We start from the raw sequence: 11,741 nt of genomic DNA on the forward strand, positions 1-11,741 counted from the left end.
AATGGTGTGCCTTTCCTTAGCTTTGGGGGGTCTTTGCAGGTGCAGGTGTGGCATTATCGATAATCTGCTCGGTATCTCTTCCACATCAACAGTATTTTAGCTTGGTGCCCTGTAATCTGCCATTTATCTCTTGCCTTACTTTGGTTGATGCTTTGCTTCGCTTAGCTTGTGCACGCTTTGTGCCCAGCTCCCTGGGGCCAGCCGGAGGAGGAGCTGGGCAGGGGACTTGTGACAGCCATGGGGCGAAGGCTGTGCCACTGGGCTTGCACCCATCTGTGGCCGGGGAGCGCCTGCCTCGGCTGTGCTGGGTGAGAACAGAGGGCACTGCTTTGTGTCTGATCTGGGGGGAAGGCTGCAATTTGGCAGCTAATTATTCATTAGCAACCTTTGTGTGGGAGTAAGAGTAAATTAAAAGGTACCTTAAATGTACATCTACCAGTGATACAGTTGATAACCCGCAAAGCTCTGATGGAGTGGCTACTGAGCAGGATCCAAAGGAGTTAAGAGCATTGCTGTTAGATTATTTTTATGTACATTAATGGATGCTCCTCCAAATGTTGCACCAGTACTGACTAATCCACCTTCAAAGTAGTTAGCTGGTTAGCTTTCAGGCAAAGAAGTGAACGTTCAGGGAAGCTTGCTTTCACAGATCTAGAAAAGAAGTGGGAATATATAATTGGATGAAAATTGTGTTCTACTCACTATCCGCCTCCCTGAAGGCTGGGGAAAAGGTGTTGGGGTATGAGTAGCAACTGTCAAAAGTGCTCATCTGCTGTACTGGTTGGGGCTGCAGGAGGTATCTAAATAAAGAAGAATGTAATACTTTAATTGAAGCAGTCAGCAGTATTGTACCAAGATAAAGCTGTTAACAGTTGTTGCTCACTTGCAGTCTGATGCAGAAACATGCCAAAGCTTCACTGAGCTTCCTTGGTTCAGTGAGACAGCAAATTCATGCAGCAGTGTTATTTATCACAGCTGTGTTTGTTTTTTTAAATTTTATTTGCTGTCACTAAGGTATTGTGAATAAATACAATGTAAGCAAAATAAGTTCAGAAGGACAATGACCTGAAAGAAAAGGTAGTTAAAGTTTTAGTGACTGTTAAAACGAAGTTCATAAGTAGTATATTCTTGCAGCTATATAAAGAAGGTAAAAAAAATATACAGTAGGTTGCAGTAGAAAGTAGTGTGCAACTGATGGAAGGAGAAACTGAATAGAAATAGATAGGAATTTGCTTTCTGAATACTATATTAACATCCAACTATACTATATTAACTATAATATACTATATTAACTATACTATATACTATATTAGCTATAATACTGTATTAACATTCAACATCATCTGTTGAATAACAATGGAAAAAAGAAAACCATCAACTATCCATTTATTCATGTTTACATGAAAAGCATTTAGGATATGGGTACAGTTGTCATATGTAAGACATGATTTGCCCCAATGCAGTTGTGGTGCTCCTGTTAGAAAGATGTTGTACCTTAATATCTTGGGTCTGTTGCTGGCTGGAGCACCTGGCTGTGTTTGAAGGAAGAGGTCTCTAATTAACGAGGTGAAGCTCTAACAGGTGAGCTACCATATAGCTGTCTCTGAGGCCAGGAAAATAGGGCTTAATTAGATGGTTCTAAAAATATAATAATCTATAGTGATGATTATATGCCAGTGCTTGCAGCTGGGCACTTAGAGGCTCTGTGGGCTGATGAATGTCAATGTCTGTGGAGCCAGCCCTGCCAGTGTGCTGAAAGTAGCTCTGTGTGGTGGACTGAGATGGAAGTCACTTGATGAAACACAGTTCTGTATTCATTATTTTCAAAGTGTTAAAAAGGATGAATATAAACATAGAATTTAGCTCTGCACAAAACCAGGTCTGGAGAATAACTGGTTTGTGCATGTATAAAGGAGTGGGAGAGGGAGGGACATTTCCAGCCTTTTATCTCCTGGGACTCTAGTGTGGGCTTCAGGCCAGGAAAGCTGCCTCCCACTTTGGCAACATATGCTTTTCACACCAAGAGAACAGGAGCGCATGTCCCTTTCCTCTGACAAGTGCTGACCTCAGATATTCCCACTGACACATACAGAGAATTGCATTCAAACTGCAATGCAGCTAGCTAGTTGTGATAAATATTTTTGCTTTCTGGAAATATTATCCTGTGTGCTACCGCAGTTTCCTGTATAAACCTCCCTGCCCCAGAGCACGCTTCTGCTTTGTGCGTGGAGGTGGAAGGGGGGGCAGGGAAATAAGCCAGGAAACATCATTGAATTTTCTCTCCCCCATGTTCTCTCCTGAGATAAAGATGGAATGTGTGGCTTTTCAGCCAGCTTGGTCTATTTTAAAATCTCCAATTTGGGGGCTTCCAGAGCAGTCCTATAAAATTTGATTGTGGGGCATCCCTTCAGAATGTTTTTAAACACCGTTATTTCTCTGAGAGGGAACGCTGTGTGCAGCTTGTAAATGGTGTGCCTCCCCCTCATGCTTTTCTTAATCAGAGATTTGTTTTCCTTTTCACCACCTACCTCTGCATAATGAGGTTGGATGGTGATATTGGCCTGTGCCTGAAATCAATTAGTTCTGATGAGAAATCTGACACAGACCTAAAACACTGCTAATTGAGTGCATTGAAAATGCTGATTTTTGTTTAGCATGGAGCAGAGGATGCTCCCACCCCCCCCAGTGTTTCTTCAGAGCAGAAAAAAAATATGCAACCTTGTTGATAACAAATAGCAGTTGTGTGGTGGGGTTTTTTTTTTTCTGGATCAGTTGTGATATCATTATTCAGTCAACTGCTGTGGGTTTTTCCACTGCATCAAGTGGGCAGCCTTTCCACCCTCTTGCAAGGTACTCATGCATGTGCATGCTCTAAGAATGCTAATTACTTTAAAATGAGAAGTTGGAAAAGCAGCAGAAGCCTACATCATTCTAGTTCCCTGGGCATGTGCTCTGCTAATGAGCTGATGGAGCAGTTGGATTTACTCAAACCAGGAAAACTCCAACAAATTCTGGTTTACTTGTGTTTTATTACACAGTGATCCAACTGATAAAATATCCAGGCATATTAGTTGAGCATTGTGACATTTTAGTTATTAATTTTCTCTCAATGACTAAGAGTAACGTTACAGTGCACATAAAAATGTGGTTTTATAGCTGCTTTATGATTGTTAGATTGATGCTCATCAAGATGCTTGCATAGTCATTGTAATCTGAGATGTTGTAAAGTTGTCTGCTTCTAATAACGTTCAGAATATGGTCAATGGTGGATCAATGAGCAATTACAGGGACTCGGAAGAGTGTTTGGTAAGAAGGAGAAATTTTTAATTTTCACTGCATAAACCAATAGGGAGGCAATCTTGTCCTTTCTCAGAGTATGAATATTTTGCCATCTAATTTTCAAATGTGAATTTGAAAGGCTCTGCTTGTTTGTTGACTCAGTAGGGTGTAGAAAATCACTTGTGCAAGTGGATGTGTTTATGTAGAGGGACAGCTATGAGAAATAGAATTGGAGTAGATGGAAAACACACGCCTCTCCTTTTTTGTTTTTTCCCGTAGGTACAAATTTTAATAATTAATGAAAACCAGCTATCTTTCAAATATGGAACTTTTTAGTTATTTATTATTTTGGAAAGAAACTAAATGGTTGTTTGGTTGTTTTTAATCCATGTAATAATTCAGATTCATTAAGGAAAGACATTGCTCATGCATAGGAATGCTGGGGTTCTTCAGATTTACTTAGAGCAAAAGGCTTTTCTAGTTTTGTCATGTTCACTCTGCATCTGTAGACCCTATAGATCTAGCTTTGTTTCCTTTGAGAACAATCAAGGTATGACATCTCAAAATGTAAAGGAATTTAAGGTAATTTTGGTTACACAACTGTCATTTCACATAAAGTAGAGCATGTGGCTGTCATCAACAGGCAATTATAAGTAATGAACCAGAGTGTGTCCAATGGTTTTGAGGAGGTGGACTCAGTGCTACTCATGTCATATAAAAACACATAAATAGGCAAAAAGATTATATCTCCCAGTAGGAAGACTTATGTATTCTGGAAGATGGACTGTGCAGTGCTAAATTGGAAAGCCTCTTTAAGGAAGAGGCCTGTGTTTCTGCCTACATGTTTTTGAAAGCTTGGAACTTGTTCAGTGGGGGGTGGGGGGGTGGTGAAGAAAGGCAAAAAAACCCAATGCTGAGGCACTTTGATGTTAGAGCCTGTAGCTGTGCTGTTTCATAATGCAAAGGGCAAGGAAAGTTTATGAAGACTGTTACTAGGAAAACTCCTTATATCTCCAACAGTTACTATTCTCTCCAATATATCAAAGAAGGTTGAGGGACCCAAGTAAGCCATTATTATGTTAACCTTAACCCGTTGTTACTTGTATTACTAAGGTTGCTGAAAGTTTGGTTGTTTTGTTCTGGCAAATGAGTATCTTTTGCTAATGCCCTGCATTGTGCTAGTGCTCTATTATTGACCAAGAAAGAACAAAAAGAACTAAATTAAAGAAAGGAGTATAAAATCAAATGGTTGGCAAACATGAGCTTGTTCAGAACCAGAGAGGTGTGGGTGACAAAGCTCCCTCTTCTCCCAAGCTTCCCCACGGATCAGTCAGTCCCGTTGGCCAGTGCTCCCTTCCTACCCTGTCTGGTGGGACGCGGTTCCTGTGCGAGAGCACAGCGGGACGTCGCGGCCTTGGTGAGGCTGCTCGTCGCTCTCATGGTGAACAGTGAGCAATGCCTTTGGCCCTGTATGTGCCGAAGCAAGAAGTCAGCAGTGTGCCATTCTGATGCAAAAAGTACCTACCTTCTTACAGGTAAACTTCCTATGTCTCTTTTTGCAATAGAGACAAAGGATTTTACTTAAACCGAGAAATACACTGGATGGTTTTCTAGGTTGCTGTTTGCAGAGTTTTTAGCATAAGCTGAAAGCTGTATCTTTCTGACAGAGCAAGATGTGCAATTTGTGATACTAAATAAAATTCCTAACCATTTTTTTCAGCTCTGTGGAAAGGTTTTGGTGGCTGTGGTTTTTGTGAAGTGTTCATGCTGAGGAAAAGCGCAATAGATATGTGATTGGGGTTGAACCTGGAACTGTTCCCAGCATCTCAGAAACTCAGCTGAGAATCTTGTTAAATTCAGAATTCTATATTTTTTTTTTTTTTTTTTTTGGTAGAGCACCTCTGATTAAAACAAACTTTAACTTCACTGGAGCACTTACTCTATATTATGAGAAATAAGAGGGTGGAGAAAAACACCTTAAAATAGAACAGAGAATCCAGAGGGAAAGACCATTATTGAAATCTCGGCCCCATGAATTAATAATATTTTACAATAGCTTCAGTGGGACTAAAATTTCACTCCCTATCTGTTTGGATTATGAGCTCCTCAGTTTACTCCTGGGGCTATAAAATGGAAAAGGATCCAATCGTGATTAAAGAGTAGGTGTGATTTGAATGGAAGGTGATTACTAAAATCTCCCTGAAGTCTTCCACCCTGCTTGTGCTGCAAGCTTTTCCTATTTATAATAGCACAGCAGAGCCATCCAAGCAGAAAATGACACCAGAGAGAAAGAGTTTTCTGATTGTTTCTGATTAGGTTCAGTGCTAACCTTGTAAATCTGTCTGTCAGATAGGGCACAGTCAAGTCATCCGTAAACCTGATGCTTCACAAAAGATTGAAAGGGTGAGGAGACTCCTGTACTTGTGTGTTGCCTGATACCTTTTTTCTTCTCCAGAAGGATTTTCATAAAGATAAATCTAGACTTTTGGATGAGAGCGATTGAGCTACAGTTTAGCGTTGTATAAATTACTATTATTTAAAACTACTTTATGTTCATGGATTTATATGTATTGTATAACAGTGCTTCCTTGTTGGATTTACAAGGCCAAAAAAGTCTGAATCTCCGAGGTCTGTCCTTCAGCGTAGCTTGGATCGATCTGCAGAAATCAAAGCAGGGCTGTGTTCAAGCAAATAAGTATTACTTTGCTCCTTTTTTTTTATCATTATATTCCATTGTCAGCATAGGTGAGCAGGGTCTTCATAGGCAAAGGTACTATTTTTTAATAAAGTAATTGCAGATAATATCTTATAGTAAGGCTATATGTATTTAAATCCAAAGACATCTGGGGCTGTTACATGTGTATATGCCCTATAAATTGTTTTAGACAACATAAGAGTTTATGCGAAGAGTAACAGTACTGAAGTAAATTTAATATTCTTCTCTCTTCTGGTACAAGCCAAAGGCCTAAAAATACCTTTTGGAAGAGTACTTCAGTGACCTTGTGGCAAATCAAATTGATGTCAGTTTAAATGGAAGACAGCTGTTAGATGCAAAAAATTACAACAAAGTGAATTAAACATTCAGTTTTAGTCCAGGAGAGTAAACAGATTTGTTTTCCATTTATGGTATGTTAGATGTATGCTTTTGGTGTTACAGAAAATTGACAGTGTTTTACTTGCTGTAAAATTGGCATCCTGAAAATGTTTGGTACTGTTTTGGTTTAACGAGGGATATACTTTGAAATACTGGAACCTGCAGATAATGTATTCTGAAATTCAGCTGAGACAAAAAGTGCTTTTTAGCCTCAGATAAAATTTTGACTGGTTAATAATTGCAAAAGGCCTGTTTTGTTGCATATGCCAGGTATCCGTGGGGCTACCACCTATCAAATATACCTTTTAATATATTTATTTAAGCTAATTACTGCCAAGGCAATGCATAGAAAAAAATTATTTGTACTATAATATTTTGTAACTCTGTATATCCCCATATGTTTATCTCTCATAGTTTTTTTTCTACACTGAACAGTCATCATCATTCATGTTCTCCTAGAACTAAACTTGTATTAACCAGGTAGTATGTTAACTTATATTAACTTGTATTTACCAGAAAAATCTCACCTAAAACAGAGGCTCCAAATGCTATTAAAAGTCAGCATGGTTTTGTAGAAGCTTTATAGAGAATCAGCTTAGGATAGTGCTGTGATCCTTGCAAATGTGAAGCAGCTGTAACACAGCTAGCAGGCTGGGATATGGACAAAGCTGCACAGAGGTCTTCCCAGATTGGGGAGCTGAGCGCTGCTGAGCACTGGGGATGGCCCCGTGCTCAGCTTGTGCTGCTGGAGCTGGAATTATGCTGGTCCCTGTGCTGGCTCTGGTGCATCCTCCCTAGGTGCAACTGGAAGAAGAAAGCAACTTTTGCAAAAATAGTCCATGAAAACAAATTTTTTTTTAAAATTTTTTTTAAGCCATACTTGAATTTGAGAAGTGATGCTTCCCCTGCACCCACTGCATTTGGGATGCAGTTCACTTTGCAGATTACCGTTCCAAGGCAGCACACAGGCCACAGCCCTTGGAGAGTGTGTTTGTTAGTGCAGCTGCCTGGAAATCATCACAGAGTGGTGTGTAAAAGCCATGGACTATGAGAGCAGACAGTGACATGAGAAGCAGTTCTGCTGTGACATGTTGTCCTTGTGGCTTGAAGCATCTTTTCCTATTGAGACTAGGTTGGTATTTGGTCACTGCAGAGCACAGAGGGGAGCAAGCCTGTGTGTGCATGGAGTGCAAGCAGGATGAGCATGTGTGGACCTCCAGAACATTGCCTGTATATAGTCTCAGTGCTCAGTCTGTGCTTATTAGTTATACCTATCATACAGTCAAAGAGAAGAGGAGAAAATTCTGTGGAGCAGGATGGTGAGTGCAGCATTGCCAGTAGATACGGTGTATTTTGTTACATCATAGTGTATATGTAAATTATAAGCGCCTGAAAGCAAGTACCTCGGCTCTGGTTATCTCACCCTGCACCAGCACATCTCTCCTGTGAATTCAGTTATTTTCACTTGGTGGTTTTAGTGCTTGCTTTATACTGAGTTACATGACTATAAAAAATTCAGAATGAGGACAGAGTTCCTGATAAAGTGTTTAATCCATCCTGGAGGAGCATGCATGCTTTTGTGTTGCTCTTCTTTGTTCATATGGCACCCTTGATTCCTACCTAGAAAGTACATGGTAGCAATTTCTTAAACAAACAAAACTCCACTACTTCACATACCAATTTAATTTTACTAGTGGCATTTGATTTTTCCAAAAATCACATCAGTAACTGTTCAGTTTTCCAAAGTGTTTATTTTTCATTCCAAATTTATATATATATACACACACATATATTTATATGAAACAGTTGTGAACCTTGCAGTTCACAAAATAATCTATTTTCCTTTCCCTCTGTTCTGAAATTTTCTTTTTTACAAGAGGATTTATCTCTTCAGGTGGGTCCCAGTGTCACAGCACTTAACTTGGTGTGAGAGGTCTCAGGCCCCTTGTTCAGTCTCCCTCCTCCTCCCTCCCCTTTGCCCTTTCCGTGGACAGCTTGCTGCCTAATGCGGAAATCTCCGAGCCCCACAGATGCATTGTGGTTCATGTGGAAGTGTACGATGAATGTGAAGACTGTTCAGAAGTTATAACTGCTGTTACTTGGGAACTGCCCCTTCCAGTAAACCATTTCAGAGCTTGCTTGCAGCTTTCCTTGATTTAGTTCTTGACAGTCATCACTGGAGACCAAGATGCAGCCACAGTAACTGTTGAGCAATTTCTAAATGTTCTGTAATATGAACTCCCCCAGGTTTGATTTATTCCAGCAGTCATTTGTGGTTTTTAAAAGCTACCACTATAATTGCCAACAAAACCAAACCACAGCTTTGTCTGTGCAGTTGTGTAATGTGGGGGAAAAATCCAAACCTGTTTTGTAGCTGGTATTTCAGATGTATACCTAACTGGTCCTTTCTTTCAATGTACGTACTGTGTTTCTCTTCTGTGACGTACATTGGTATGTACATACTGTGTTTTTCTTCTGTGAACTTGCATTTTTCTGACTAGTCTTGGGTTCTGTTTATATGTCAACACAAATTAAGCTAATGGAGCATTACTAATGCTTGACAAAATAAATCTGTGCACTTAAACAATTTGTTACTACTTTCAAAGGTGTTTGAAAAAAAAAAAACCCAAACAGATACCATTTCAATTGCTTATGTGCTCAGTTCTCAGTGAGAACACTCTAAAAATTTCTGTTGGAGACAAATATGAGTTCATGTTAACACTAGCTAATATAAATACATAACAAACAGTGGAAATTAAGGCTTTTTCTGCTTATCTAACAAAGATCATAATCATTGTCTTAGTCACAAAAGAAATGTCTGTGAAAATAATTTTTATCATTAAAGGTAAAATTATTGCTTTCTGGAGAGGATTTCAAAGATTATGTGTTCTCATAGAACTGAACAATATTACTGTCAGAATTTATAGTAAGTTAATACAAAGAAAGATTTTTTGTATGTAATGCCTCTTAGTGAAGATATCGGCAAATTTAGGAACAAGGATATAAATGTACTTCCTTTGTAAGATACAAAATTTGTACCTATATAAATTCCATTTTCAGTCAGGCAGATGACACTAAGTAAGTTCTTGGTGTATACCACTTAAGTTTATATTATCGTCTTCTTTCTGGTTTAGATATGCTTTCAAACTAGCACGGAAGAAATTTTTCGACAAAAAAAAAAGTTTTTAAGTTGAAGTAAATGTTAGTAATTTTACCTATGGGTGACATATTGTGTTGAGGAAATAGAAAACATGGTTTATAGCTAAATTAAGTCTATGTTGTAATTTAAATTTGAGGTATCAAATACATATTTTTGGCTTAAATGCACTGTTAGAACGGAATTTATTGGAAGATGTCTTAGAATGAGCTGTGGGAAGAAGACCGCATACTACTCCTCTTGAAAATGCTGCTTTTTGTCATCATGTGGATACTGATATGATTCAAACTGAAGTTTCACGAATACATACTTGAGATAAATCTGTTGCCAATTGTCTGATGCATTCCAGGCAGCTGCAAATCCCACAGATGATGTTGCCTCACCTATTGTGAATTACTGCTTAAAGTAAATACATTTCTTGGCAATACAGAAAACTGAAAAGAAACTTGCAGATTGGAGACAGGTGGTCTACACAAAATTTCAAAACGTGTGTTTTTCTAAAGTTTCGTCACTACCTGACATACGCTTCAAAGATATGAGTAGTTTTGTCACCTGTAGTGTATCACTTCCACTAAAACTTCTTCAGCTTCCAAGTTTTTTTGTGTCCAGTCCTTATATGTAAGGCTCGCTTGTTCTGTCTCCTGTGTAAAGTTTCTTCTCCTATGGGCAGTAATGTTGTTTTTCCTTCCTTTCATAGAGTCTTAGAAGGGTTTGGTTTGAAAGGGAATTTAAAAGGTCATCTAGTCCAATGCCCCCTGCAATGAGCAGGAACATAGAGTCATAGAATAGTTTGGGTTGGAAGGCACCTTTAAAGGTCATCTAGTCCAACCTGCAATCTTTGACTAGCTCAGGTTTGCTTGCTCTCAAACAATAGCATAATTAGTAGAAGTAAAATCTGGGAAAGGACAGTCCTGTTTGCTCTAATCTCTCCTCATGAGCTGAAACCCATCCCCATAGCACATGTCAAAGAACAACAAAATGTTTACAATTTTACTTCAATATTTCATGTACATGTTGCCAGCCTCTCTGCACATACAATTACAGCTTTATAGGTGCAGGTTTTTTCCATTTGTCTTTAAAAATGTTTGAATTGCATTAAGCATCTTTTTTCCCCTTAAAATGCAGCCTTACTGAAATTGAGATGCATAAACCACGCCCCTCCCCCAAACTGTTAGGTACTTTTGAACTGAAGGGCATGGAAAAGAGAATGAAATATGATTGATGATCAGAGCTGGAAAGGGAAAACATGGGCAGGTGGCAGTATTAAGACTGACGATCCATATGGTTTTTAGTTTACTTACTGATGTGGCTGTCCTAGCATTCAAATTAAATGTAATATACTCCTCTGAAGAGGTATTTCTCTTGGGCTTAGCCGAAGATAAAAGTGGAAGCTTGTTTTCAGTGACATTTCCAGAACAGCAATTTCAAAATTATAAAAAAATTTAAAGCATTTCATCATCTAAAATGTCCAGGAAATAGATGATCTATCACAAATGAGACAAATTTATCTGCTAAGGATTCACTCTATTTACAGCCTAGAAATCCTAAAAAGTAATGTTTGGGGACACCATGATTTATTCTCCAAGGTAAAATGTGCTGTTCCCAAGTGGAAACTTTGTGCCAAGGTGTAACCAAGGATCCTGCAAGTTTTCTGCCTGGTTATGCTAGAAAGCACCCAGTCCTGGCGCTGATGTAAGTCTCCAGGATGTAGGATCTCAGTGGGTCAGGATATGTTTCATTTGTGCTCTTTAGTAACCATGCTATGAGGGCAGATCTTAGAGGTGAGAAGGACCTGCCAGCCTCATCAGTCACAAAGGACCTTCCTTGCTAGTATCTGCTTTCCTAATATTGCAACCAGGGAATTTAATAACTGTTCTTGCCCTACAGATTTTGTTTCGTTATCTAATTGGGGTGCACTCCTCTGTGGTACTTACTGGGTGAGATGTTTTTCTACTTAGACTTATTATTTGATGCATTGTTTTTGTTTGTAGTTTATTTTCATAGAGTTGGTGTTTCTTGAGCATGAAGGTTTTTGTTACAGGGTATCCCTGAAGTTCAAGACAAGAAGCAACATCTAGAGCTTAAACCTGAAAATGAATAGAGTAGACATCTCGATATTTCATAGGCTAATACATGTTCAGATTAACCTGTGGACCTTCTTCCATATGACTTGTTTTAGCAAATGACTTTGCCCTAAACAAGGACAACAGT

Source organism: Strix uralensis, chromosome 6 (genome assembly GCF_047716275.1).
Source record: "Strix uralensis isolate ZFMK-TIS-50842 chromosome 6, bStrUra1, whole genome shotgun sequence".
Lineage (NCBI taxonomy): Eukaryota > Metazoa > Chordata > Aves > Strigiformes > Strigidae > Strix > Strix uralensis.